At 38.0% G+C, this 13,532-nt stretch overlaps 1 protein-coding gene across 2 annotated transcripts in view; it reads right to left on the bottom strand.

Moving 5' to 3' along the window:
- Positions 1-12,885, bottom strand: part of LOC137251788 (tyrosine-protein phosphatase vhp-1) — a 153,331-nt gene extending 140,446 nt beyond the window's left edge. Inside the window, exon 1 of one of the 2 annotated variants that reach the window (XM_067786641.1) lies at positions 12,844-12,885. The gene's annotated coding sequence lies outside the window, so the exon portion shown is untranslated. Of the gene's footprint in view, positions 1-3,311; positions 3,401-12,843 lie in introns of those variants that run through there. The other variant, XM_067786639.1, reaches the window with a different exon arrangement.
- Between the last annotated feature and the right edge of the window lie 647 nt (positions 12,886-13,532).

The raw sequence follows: 13,532 nt of genomic DNA, 5'->3' as shown, positions 1-13,532 counted from the left end.
ATTGTTGATTGAAATATTTAAGGAAGCGGTGTTTCAAATTCAAAACATATCTTATTTGTATTCAACGAAGAGCATGACCAGTTTTATTGCGTATGAATGCCAATCCATAGCATACTTTAAGGCGTGTTTGCTTTCGAGATAGCAATTTTTAAGAATGGACTCTTCAATTTGTGCGAATTTGCCTGAATCTCAAGAAAAGTTGATGAAAATTCATCAAGCAGTGGGAACCGGGGAGAGGAGAATTTTCCTTTTCAGCGAATATAGTGTGATTCCAAAGTGATGATTAGGACATTGAGGTCCTTCATTTTTTAAAGTTGATGTTTCCGACATTTTAAGAGTCAGAATTGTTTTTAATCAATATTCCGCAATCAATTTTGATATGGAGAGAAACCAGTTTCGAGGAGAGCCATCTTCAGGGTTCTCTTTTGTAAAAAAAACTTACTTACTTACTTAATTGGCGCTTAACCGTCTAAACGGTTATGGCCGTCCAACAAGGCGCGCCAGTCGCTCCTTCGCTCCGACCGGCGCCAATTGGTCACACCAAGGAAGTTTAAATCGTTTTCCACCTGGTCCTTCCAACGGAGTGGGGGCCGCTCTCTACCTCTGCCTCCATAGACGGGTTCCGATAGAAACACTTTCTTGGCCGGAGCATCATCTTTTATTCGCATAACATGGCCTAGCCAGCGCAGCCGCTGCGTTTTAATTCGCTGGACTATGTTGATGTCTGCATATAGCTCGTACAGCTCATCATTAAATCTTCTTCGGTACTCGCCATCGCCAACGCGTAGAGGTCCATAAATCTTTCGAAGAACTTTTCTCTCGAACACTCCTAAAGCCGCTTCATCTGCTGTTGTCATGGTCCATGCTTCTGCCCCATATATCAGGACGGGTACGATAAGTGACTTGTAGAGTATGATTTTCGTTCGCCGAGAGAGGACTTTACTTTTCATTTGCCTACCTAGTCCAAAGTAGCATTTATTGGCAAGATTGATTCTTCGCTGGATTTCAGTGCTGATGTCGTTGCTAGTGTTGATGCTGGTTCCCAAATAAACGAAGTCTTTTACTATTTCAAAATTATGGCTGCCAACAGTAGCGTGGTTGCCAAGGCGCATATGCGCTGACTCTTTGCTCGATGACAGCAGGTACTTCGCTTTGTCCTCATTCACTATCAAACCCATCTTTACCGCTTCTTTTCCAGTTAGGAGTAAGCAGAGCTAACAGCGCGGGTGTTTAGGCCGAAGATATCAATGTCGTCAGCATATGCCAGTAATTGCACGCTTTTATAGTATATTGTTCCAGTGCGGTTAAGTTCTGCAGCTAGTATAATTTTCACCAGCATCAAATTAAAGAAATCGCACGATAGGGGGTCACCCTGTCTGAAACCTCGTTTAGTTTCGAACGGCTCGGAGAGGTCCTTCCCAATTCTGACTGAGCTGATGGTGTTGCTCAACGTCATTTTGCACAGCCGTATAAGTTTTGCGGGGAAACCAAATTCAAACATAGCGACATATAGACAGCTCCTTTTCGTGCTGTCGAAGGCGGCTTTAAAGTCGACGAAGAGGTGATGTGTGTCGATTCTTTTTTCACGGGTTTTTTCCAAGATTTGGCGCATTGTGAAAATCTGGTCGATGGTAGATTTACCAGGTGTGAAGCCGCACTGATAAGGTCCAATCAGCCGGTTCACGGTGGGCTTCAATCTTTCGCACAATACACTTGAAAGGACCTTATATGCGATATTAAGAAGGCTGATTTCACGATAGTTGGTGCATTTTGCAGTATCCCTTTCTTGTGGACTGGGCAAAGAACACTTAGATTCCAATCGTCGGGCATGCACTCGTCCGCCCATATTTTGCGAAGAAGCTGCTGCATGCACCTTACCAACTCCTCGCCGCCGTACTTGAATAGCTCCGCAGGCAATCCATCAGCGCCCACGGCCTTGTTGTTTTTAAAAAAAAATAGTGAACGAAAAAAGGTACTGATGACACAAACCGAAATTGACGTACGAAGTTTTTGAAAGGAAAAAACATTAAAGGGTAAAGCAGGTTCCCGAAATCGAGCAAAATCTATGTAACTTAATCACTTATAGCTCAAGAGGTAAGAGGGTCTAGGATCAAAGAAAGTGTTGCCTGCATTACATAAAGCGTCGACAGTAAGATTATATAGTAGAAAGAAGAGGATAACAAATCTGGTGGAAAATGGATTATTGAATAGGAGTGCTTAGGAAAGTGAGTTTGAATTAAGGCTTAGGGAGGGAAATTGCTAGTCAACCAAATTCTATCATCCTTCACGTACTTGACAGTAGATGAGGAGATGATGTGGGTGGCTTTTTCTGTTTCGTTGCTGTCAGTATTAGGATCGCAATTAGGAAAAGCGGGGTGATATCTTGTCCTAAGACTGGTAACGAGTGCTGACGAGCAGTTTGTAAATTTGTTTAGGAGGATTGCTTCGGTAGTTAAGAAGAAAGCGTTTGTCCACCGACTGCTTTGCGGATGTTTATCGGCCCTCTCAATAAAACGAAAGAAGTCCTGCTCGTAGACGACGAGCGGGTGCTTCCAGGATCTACCATACCGCCTTAAGAGGGAATATGCTCCTCGAAAAGAGATAGGCTGAATAGGAAGGAGGAGAAGGGGAGGGGGAGCACTCCTCATGACTGCCGGATGATGAAGGGCTTTAATTACGGTATATCTTAAATCCATAAAACAATATTCCTTTGGTTAGATATAACTGTAACAAAAACAAAAATAAACGGGGTACTTTTCTAGGATCGTGTGATAACTGAACGTTGCTGAAGATAGCAGTATCCGGCAGATAATTTTTCAGCACTCCAAGGCTGTTAGTATATTTTTTTTTGCTCTACCTACGTGTAGATAAAGCACCTAGTACTAAGCCGTGAGCTTTAGACCCGGCAAAATGTTCTCCAGCTAGGCCGAAGCAAGGCAGGGAGGAGTCTAACTTATCGGAACCAGGGGGGCGAGGTAACCTTGTTGCTTAGCACGTAATATATACTTTGAGTTATCCCTTCACAAATGACGTGCTGGTAAAATTTTTTTAAATACCATGCCACATACATTGTAGGAAGTTAGAGTAGCTGGGCTCGAAACTCTTTGAGCTCCAACATATACTGAAATGGGAGCGGACATACCTTCGTTGACGACTGGAAAACCTGCCTATCCTAGACACGAAGTATGCTCAGTCCGTGCTTCGTCTGCTCCTTACAATACACTTTCAATTTATACAAAAAATTCTTATTTTATACATTATGTGGTTTTCTTTGTCAAATTTAAATGCTTTTGTCCTTTGAGAATACTTACCTTGAAATTGAATTTGCGCCTGAATCTCGAGTTTCATATTTAATACTTTTGTACTTCTTCTCATGCTTCGAGTCACCCACCCAAAAAGCTTAAGGATGAGTAAACTAACAGAGCTTCGTACAATTTGAGGCAGCAAAATTTGTGGGTGTGTGTTTGTGGGTGCGGTGGTGACATTCACCCTCTAACCTTCACCAATAGTTTTTGAGCTAAGTAATACAACTAAACTCTTTTTTTTCGCCAACAAAAAAAAAAATGCAGTCACAAATATTGGTCGTTCTAATTTATTATAACATTGAACTCGTTTTAAAGGAAATTTAAGGGAAATATGAATTACGGTTTACTTAGTTAGCATTGTTTGTTGTAAACTTACCTTAAATTAGTTTGACATAAAATAGTATGGAAAATGTGGGAAGGGAGGGCAGGTACATGAAATATGGCACCAGGAACATAAGAAGTAATTATTATTACTTACAAATAAAATGAACAGTGAAAAGTGAATTTAATTACACTGATGGGCATGGAAGGAATGGCATACGGTTTTCTTATCAGCAATACCGGATATTTTAAAACGTACGGGTGTACGACGCTTCTGCTCCCTCCTCTTGATATTCACGCCATTGTAGAGATTGACGGTAAGGAGAGTTGGTACATTAAGTCCATGTTAAGTTAAGTTAGGTTGCCTGGTAAATGCCCCGGATAGGAGAAGCGTATTGTGAGGTCCGTGGTGATGACACATAACCAACAACTAACCTCCAGCGGATTAGGGGGCTTACAATATATACCCGCGGCAGGTATGCCCGTCGTAAGAGGATACTAAAATACTAAACTGATTCAATGGGTTGTGTAGGGAAACCCTTTCAAGGTGTTGCCAGGCCAATTTACAGCTTCTTTAACCCAATCTTCAACCGCACCCAAAGTTCTTCATGGATTTAGGGGTTGGAGGGCGGTATGGCTTAGAAGGTTGCATGTGGTCATACTAAATCGTTCCCGGGCTGGTGCCTTAATGGTGCTTGTGACCGCAAGGTACTGGATCTGCATCCGGCAAAGGACCATCAACATCGATAACACTCCCCAAAACCTTCGGGGAGTGTCCTTATCGCTACAAAAACAACAACAACCGAAGTCAAATATACTTAATTCCCTTTAAAGTAGCTTCTTTTCAACGTGTGAAATTGATCTGGGACTTGGTTGAATCACAGATATATCCGAGCAAGCCGATATCGAATTACTTTGGCCTCATTCTAACAGAAGCTGGACAGTCAAGCATGATGCGATAGATAATTCTACCTCGTCATTCTCAATGCCGCTGCAGCAGGGATAGTTTTCCAATACATATATTGAGACACGCCGCATGGACTTCCATTTAACAGTACCCTGTGAGACAACTGATTGTAATCTACTTACAGCGGGCAAGATGTAGTGTTCTCCCAGAACTAAGTAGTTTAAAATAATTCAGCTCAATAAGGCCAATCTCGAGGCTTTTCCCGTCCACATCCCATGTATATATCCGGGTTCAGATGTTAATAAACATAAAATATTGCAGGACTTTCGATTTCCGAGTAAATGTAAAATTTTGTAACACACGGTCCCAAATTGTAGCGACCTCCATTTTTAAGATAGTAAAATGAACTTGCAGCTTTCATCAAGCTTTTCACATAAAACTCCCCCACCCGCAGCTTTCCTTCTTACTTCGGCCGATCCGTGAACCAGTTCAAGAGTACGCTGCCCCAATCTAGCTAGAACCACGAGCTGTTGCTAGCACAAATTGTTTCTCCCTTCCTGTGATGAAATCGTGAGAATGGTCGAGTGTACGAAGTAGGAAAGCCCATATCACGAAGACTGATCAACACTCGAACCGAATTCACCTTGAACGCTACAATCTCTGGCTGTACATATGTATCTGCGGCATAAAATTTAGTGCCCAGGAGGGTGTTGTGTTGAAGGATCCGCAGATTCCAATTAGCGATGTCTATTGTGGAGATACCAAACAACAGATTGACTATCAAAAAGCCCGTATACGAAAGTTGGCGAGAAGCTCCAAATCATGCAGATGTTTCATCTATGACAGTACAGGGCAACCGAAGCCCTCCTATTCCGGTCAGCCATACTGAGTTTCCTGTACTCTTTAGTATATGGATATATGTATACTAGTGTAGTGCCCAATAATAAAACTCTCACCAACAGTTTTAAAAGAGGTGTTAAATTAACAATATAGGTGGGTCCTTAACAATGTAGCTGGTCATAGAAGTCTTAAAGCTTTCTTATCGTCTCGATGGGTTCATTTCAGGTTGACTGACATAGTAACATATTTGATTTTCAGCCTTTTTAGAGGTTGTTTGATCGCTTAAACCGAACTGTCAATATCACCTACACGACGTGAATTCTGTTAGAAATAAGAATGTATAAGTACACGGAAGAGGCTCTGGTGACCCCAAGCTTCATACAGAAAACATTGGCCATATCAAATCGTTTCCGTTATAGACCTACAGTGTATTCATTCGGCAACCAGAACAAACCCCTAGCTTTGAAACAGCTCTTTTAATCAGCGTGGTCTTGTAACAGTCACAGTGAGATTTTAGCCGAAGGCATTGTTATTGTTTCCTGCTCATCGTGAAGGCATTGACCTTGTTGTTGTTGTTGTAGCGATAAGGTTGCTCCCCGAAGGCTTTGGGGAGTGTTATCGATGTGATGGTCCTTTGCCGGATACAGATCCGGTACGCTCCGGTACCACAGCACCATTAAGGTGCTAGCTCGACCATCTAGGGAACGATTTATGTGGCCACTTTAAACCTTCAGGCCATCCCCTCCCTCCCCACCCCAAATTCCATGAGGAGCTTGGGGTCGCCAGAGCCTCATCTCGTCGCCGCGTATAGGTGAGGTTGACAATTGGGTTTGAAGAAGCTATATATTGCGCTGGCAACCTGAAGGGTTGCGCTACACAGTCCCTTGAATCTGGTATTTTAGTCGCCTCTTACGACAGGCATACCTACCGCGGGTATATTCTGACCCCCTAATCCGCTGGGGTTGACCATCACTAATTGCAGATATAATATCTTTCCTTTCAAAAAAGTACTTGAGTAGATGTTTTGAGAGAGCTTTCGAATCCATTAGATTGTGATGACTGTGACATATATAGCAAAAGCTCCGCCAGGTGGCATACAGTTGGGGATATCTAGAAAGTTTTCTGTAAAAATTAGATACCTTGGAACCGATTTAAAATTGTTTCCCCTAAAGCCTTGAAACCTAAGGCATGTATGAAAACATACGACTGGCTAGATTAGGTTGAACTGATCCGTGAGGATATACACATATTTTGAATGAGTCTAAAGGGTTACCAGAAGTTTGCTCAACGAACAAACTGAATTCACTTGACGACGTTCACATAGAGTAATTAAGAAAAGTTTCCACTTTTTGAGAAACAGATTCGTGAAAAATAAAAAATTGCACTTGCTCTTTGGTTCACTAATAAAAAGTTAAGTTGTTAGTTTTTTTCATCATTATTTTATTTATAATTCCGTTAAGGCATCACTTTCGCTATGATGAACTCCCACAACACTTAGTCAGCCAACAAAGGATAACTGATATAAAAACGTTATTCAGTTAGTGGTATTTTATTACAATTGTATGTCTATAAAATTTCTAACAACAGAGTAAGCACATTGTACAATTTTTTTTATTTATGTTCATGTCACTCACAGAGCCGTTTAGACCTCAACACTCATTTGGGAGTATACTGATTTTCTTTGCTTACCTTAGCAAATCATTTAGCTTCCGACGAGCTTACTATATTCGGATGGTTTGCATAAAAGCTGCAACATGAACAAAGTTGTAAATAAAATGCTGCAATTCCTATACTCGACCCTTTTTGTATAGCTAATCTCTATAGTAATGCCACCTATGCGACGTGCCCCCTAAATTTACTCAGTGTTTATTGCCGCGTGCTGGTAATTGCACTCATTCATTGTGCTCACGATGTTAGTACCTCATTTTCGATTGCTTCACAATTGCTGTAAATTCCTTGGAGCATAGCACTATTGTTGTTTTACAATTCGGTTAGCCGGTTATATAACGACATTGCAGACAAGTGCAACGGCAACATTGCCTGACACCTGGTGGTTGCACTCAAAAGAGAATGAGTCAAGTAAGCATATTTTATTTCAAGAATTACACTCAAGAGTATTTCAAACTGCTCTTAATTTTTCTTCTTAGTGCAAAGGAGTTTGACTTCCTGAATTTCTCTACGTTTAATTCATATTTTATACTTTTTCGTACATTAAATAAAAATGAATAAAAATTTAAGATATTCCAAAACAAAGAAATTGTCATTGGGAAACGAAGTGTTGGTTTGCAAGTTGCTGTGTCGCCCAACTGTAGAAGCTGGACGAATCATATTTTTGAAGCACTACCTTCTAGAAGCTTGGGTTGCTATTGATACCCAAAAGAGGCGGATGGACGCGGAAATCGCCGCCTTTTGTATCGACTTCTTACACCTATGAGACTGTCCATATGTATAAGCGGAATTCATGCCATTTCAAGTATTTCTGCTAGGAAAATATTTGCTGAGTTTGGGAAAAGGAAAAAGTCGGAAATGAATACTGCGCCGGCGTTGCTATCTTTTTAGGGATAGTCTGTATAGATTAGAGAAAACTAACGCTTTATCAATAAACACTGCCGTCTCCCCAGCCACTTCTCCAGGGGAAACTGAACCTTCGGTTCCTGTCAACTCTTTATATATCTCGTTGACGTCCTGACACTTGGGATACCATTGTTGCCATATTTCTTCTCGTTTCATCAGCGAGACTCTCTAAGTCTAATGGCTAAATCTATACATAACTGTTACATTTGTTGGAAGGTTCTTGTCAAGGTCAAGGGCCACCTTTGGTGTGGCTGCTTCTTTTAAACCTGCAAGACGTACGTTTGTATTTTGTTAAGATTCCACCGATGTTTCATTTTTTGTCCAGAGCTGAACACCACATTATGCTTTGGCTTTGCACGATTATCTTATAGACGTAATTGATAGACTGCAACATTTCACATATCTGTGAGAAAAAATAATATTGATAGGAGGAGCAACCCTTGCATTGGGAAATCGAACCGGTGTTTCATTAGTTCACAAAACGATAGGTTTGTGTACCAGAGAGATCTAGCTTATTTTGGGGTAGCTTACTCGACTTCGTCCTAAGTGAGAGTATGCATATACGGTACCCGAGCAGGGACACTTTTTGGATTTGAGTTAAAAAAAATGGGTTTTCTTTACCCCACATCTTTCCACAGTTACGTGAACTTCTTAGCTTCTCAGTTGCTCATTGTTACCCTACGTGCCTTGATGATCCCGCCGAAATACTCTGGATCATAAAATTATGACGAAGTATACTTTTTGGCATGGGTTTCTATTTATTACGTTCATGTGCGGGAATCCGTAGCTACAATCGAACATTCGACTATGAGCCTAGGCTGTGCAATGAAAATTCACCTCTTGATTAGGTGTAGACATACCAACGGCAAAGTTTCTTATTGCCGAAATATGCGCTCCCTCCCTATAGTAGGTGTTGGTTGGATTTTGCTTAAAGTTTCAATAATACTTACGTAACCCAAGGGGATATCCATTTAAAACTCATACTCCCCATATTTATCAATTAAATTTGGAAATCCATCAATCACAGTAGGCATTTAAAATGTATTACAGCCTAAGTTTCTGTAATTAATAAGTAATTCATATCACAACCATGAAGTTGCGAATACAAACACATAATAAATAACGTACATTCACACATATTTATTCGTTGTCCTTCAGAGTTGATTGCTCAGCTGGGATTTAACTGGTGGTATCTTGGATGGGAATTACTTACTGAAGCTCTAACACCTTCTCAATTGACAGCCCATTTGTTTGTGTTTATTTGTATTAGTTGCTTACAGTTTTTGTTGTTATTATTACCATTTTCTAGCTATTTCTTGTTGTTGTTGATGAGTTATTCTATGATTTTGTTGATATCTATCTTTTGATGTTACTGTTGTAATCCATACTGATTTGAAATAGAAAATACTTGTAATTATTGACTTTGGGTAGAGTGCCAGAGGATATGGTTGCAAGGAGTCTCATTAATCTAATGGGTTCAAGAGTTTTTTCGAAATGTTTAATTAATGTTCAAATGAATAAATATATAAGTAAAAATTACGAATGAGTTATTTTGGTAGTTTAATTGGTCACTAAGAAAAATAATACTTAGTTAAATAAAATATTTCCTCATGTTAACTTTTAAAGTTCATGGCGGCTTTCGTGGTGTGGTGATAGCGTGCTCCGCCTACCACATCGAAGGTCCTGGGTTCAACTTCCGGCCAAAGTATAAGTTACTCAATTAGTGAGATTCAGTTTTTTTCTGGATCAGCTTTTGCTGTTCGAGTTTGTTGAATTTTTTTTTGAGTATGTAATTTTGTAGCCCAATCAATTTTAGTCTAACAAAGTACATGTTATAGGTATCTCAAGATTAGGATTGATTTCTGATAGTTTTTTGCCAAAAAGTACACTATTGAAACACTATTTTGAAAGAGATTTTCAAAAAACGATGGGACTTTTCAGACGGCCACGCTTGTACTTTGTCAGACTATAATTCATTGGGCCACAAAACGGCATACTCAAAAAAATTCAGAAAACTCTAAATAATAAAATAATTTAAAAAAAAATTTTAGTTAAACGGTTTTATTGAATACAATACTTACATGAAGTAATAATAATACTAAAAGCTACAAAATAATTAGGTAGGTCCTAGGTCCTATTCATCACACTCCTCATCAATCTATGGCGTTGATCAGACAATTAAATAAAAGCGTTGGGCGCGTGAAATTTCTAAAATTGTGAGGCATAGCATAACCTGATTAAGGTTCAGTTGGTTTTATATATGACTATGAATAGCAATTTGACGCGTTCAACGCTTTTATTTAATTGTTTGATCAACGCCATAGATTGATGAGGAGTGTGATGACTAGTACCTAGGGCCTACCTAATTATTTTGTCGCTTTTAGTATTATTATTACTTTATGTAAGTATTGTTTTCAATAAAACCTTTTAACTAAAAATTTTTTTTAATTATTTTATTTTCAAGTTATTAGTCTTTATTTATTGCCTATTATTTTCTCATTCTATTTAGTTCATTTAGTGATTCATTATTACAAGGACTCTTTCCTGACAATTTGTTACAATCTAAGTCGTCAATACATAATCCTTCCAAAGACTTTACTCGACTGTGCGCCACGTATGCTTGTCCCTCCTCCAACTCCAAAATATTTTGATGTCACTTCCACCGGACTGTATGTAATATTTTTTCCAAATATGAGCCAAATCGGACATCATAGGTCGCTTTCTATTCATGTATGTATTATGTGTTCCAAATATGGACTAAATCGGACCACAAATACGATTTTTTTCAATATCTCGATCTTTGCGCCACCTAGCGGCTATTTTTTTATAGGTCGCTTTCTATTCTTGTATTGTATTATGTGTTCCAAATATGAGTCAAATCGGACCACAAATAAGATTTTTGTGAATATCTCGATCCTTGCGCCACCTAGCGGTGATTTTTATTCTTATTATTGCATTGTTATCGGGTTCTGAACTATATTCCAAGTTTCAAGCTTGTAGTTTATCGGGAAGTTACTTAAGTTTCAATTACAAAATTCGTTCACAAGCTAAAACAAATTTCTAGAATTCTTCGAAAATACTGTTAAGATTGGATTGCTTGGTTTTAATTTAATGTAGTTTAGTTTGGTTTAGTTTATTTTAATTGATATTAGAGAAAAATTGTCAGTTTACAAACGGCGATGGTTACTAGGACATGTTTCTGTATTTCACTTCTTCATCAGCTAGCTTTTCGGGAGCTGAGCGTTGAACTCGAATCTCCAACATTCATATCAGTGTAAGCCTTTAGCTGCTAAGCCATATGAATGTCCCGTTGTTCGCTGTACAATTGGTCTCTAAGAGTTGCCTTTTTGTTTATATTCCTTTTGATCACCATGTAGGCACATACACTCTGTATGTAGTTTATTCCTAATGTATGTGGATTAGTTTATTTTAGTTTAGTTTAGTTTAGTTTAGTTTAGTTTATTTTAGTTTAGTTTAGTTTTAGTTTAGTTTAGTTTAGTTTAGTTTAGTTTAGTTTAGCTTAGTTTAGTTTAGTTTAGTTTAGTTTAGTTTAGTTTAGTTTAGTTTAGTTTAGTCTAGTTTAGTTTAGTTTAGCTTAGTTTAGTTTATTTTAGTTTAGTTTAGTTTAGTTTAGTTTTATTTAGTTTAGTTTAGTTTAGCTTAGCTTAGTTTAGTTTGGTCATGGAAATGTTTCCCTTAATTATCGAAAATAAAAAAAATTTAATTGTAAAAATTTTATAAAAACTGCCACTTGATTTTCTTATGCGCTGCTTGCTATATGCACTTTTGTAGTTCAAACAATTTAAGGCTTACTTCGTTTAGAGCCTTTTAAAATTCGAAAGTGTCGAAATTTTTTTGTAGCATTTCTTTCATACAAAGTGTGCAAAATATAATTGGTTTATTAAAATAAATCAGATTTAAAATGTTTCTGAAAATTTGAAGTCAAGAAATCGGAATTTTCGTGAATAGTTTTAAACCATTCTGGAATTTTTGGAAAATCAAATAAGTTTACACTTTTTTTCGTTATATGATTCATTGAAGTTTTTTCACTAAAATAAATTTAAAAAATCACTTCTAAAATGTGTCAATAATTTTCACTGCTATTGTCGTGCTCACGGCTGTACATAAGAGACAAATTGGATTTTTCAAGATTTTGCCAACAAAAAAAATCATGCTCAACATTTCTACTCACATACATATGCTTTTGCTTGAGCTTTTAATTTATTGAAACTATTATTTTCGGACTTCGTTACTAATAAATAGAAAATATTTTTTTTTTGTTTTTGTATTTATAGCACAAATGTCAATGTGATGGCCACTATGAAGTGTGTAGGTGTTTGGAGACAGCTTTGTCATTAATTAGCCAGTGAAAGACGCATTGAAAACCAAAACATATGATTTCAACTCAAACTTGTTTTGATGATTGTTCCAGGTTTTTGTTGTTTACTGGCAGCTGAAAAATAACATATTTTTAATAGAAATCAAAACGGCTTTCGCCTTTGCCATCCGTCTATATGGTGGCCGAAATTTTCTCAAAAAAAAAAAAAAATTTAAATAAAATAAAACAAAAAAACAATATTTATAAATAAAAACAACATGCATCAGTATATCACGGTGTATCTTCTTATCTAGTTTTTGTCACATAACCTAACCTAAAGCTTCGCAAGTCCAATTAAATAATCCGCAATAAAGCATAGCCTTGATTTCGACGATCACCACTATTTCGCTTAATAGTTCTGTGTATTTGAAATGATCAAGTTTTAATAAGAAAACCATGAAGTATGGAACAACTTGTTGTCACTTGCATATCGAGTCATGAACGCGTTCAAGTTCGCCCACTTCAACAACGACCAAAATTATCGATTTAGCACAAATAATAAAGCACTTTACACTCACCTGCACACACTTTCATATGTTTGTACGTCTGTAAGTTAACTTACATTTGTTTTAAAGCTGATTCTTTCTGGTTTTCCAAATCTTACCATATTTAGTAATAAAACGTATAAAAAACACGCAAAAAAAAAAAATACAGAAACACGAAACATGTAAAAATCGCACATTCCCCTATAACAATATTTCCACATTTTAGGTCTGACCGAAGCCAGCTTTTTTTTAACGAAGATTCAGTTTTTATTTAACCCATTAGGGATGCTATTATACTGCTTGATTATTCCTGCAATCTCTTCCCCTCTCCCCATCTTTTTTCCACAGTAGGTTGCAGTAGCTACAGGTGTATTTTGTTGATCTGTGCAATAGTTTTCTTTCCCAGTCGGGTTATCGGACACGCTTGCGTGGCAAGCCTCAACAACTTGGTCTGGGTTTCCTCTCAGTCGTGCTGAATCACGAAAAATGCAATAGTAGTATTTTTGCACAAAATCTGAATTGTTGCTCGCTTTCGTCTGTTTGCATCTACAACGATAATTTTCATCTGATCCCCCACAATATCACTTTAATGTTCCTTCTTTCTTCGGATCAACCTCACTGTATGTATTTCTGATTCTCCTCTGAAAGATTCTGTGGTAGGCTTGTCTACCATATAGCCCTCTCGCTGGCATCTGATTTTTTTTCTTTTTATCTACTTTGAG

This window comes from Eurosta solidaginis, chromosome 5 (genome assembly GCF_040869045.1).
Source record: "Eurosta solidaginis isolate ZX-2024a chromosome 5, ASM4086904v1, whole genome shotgun sequence".
Lineage (NCBI taxonomy): Eukaryota > Metazoa > Arthropoda > Insecta > Diptera > Tephritidae > Eurosta > Eurosta solidaginis.
Note: the sequence above shows the minus strand (reverse complement) of the source record. Positions and strands in the feature narration are given on the sequence as shown.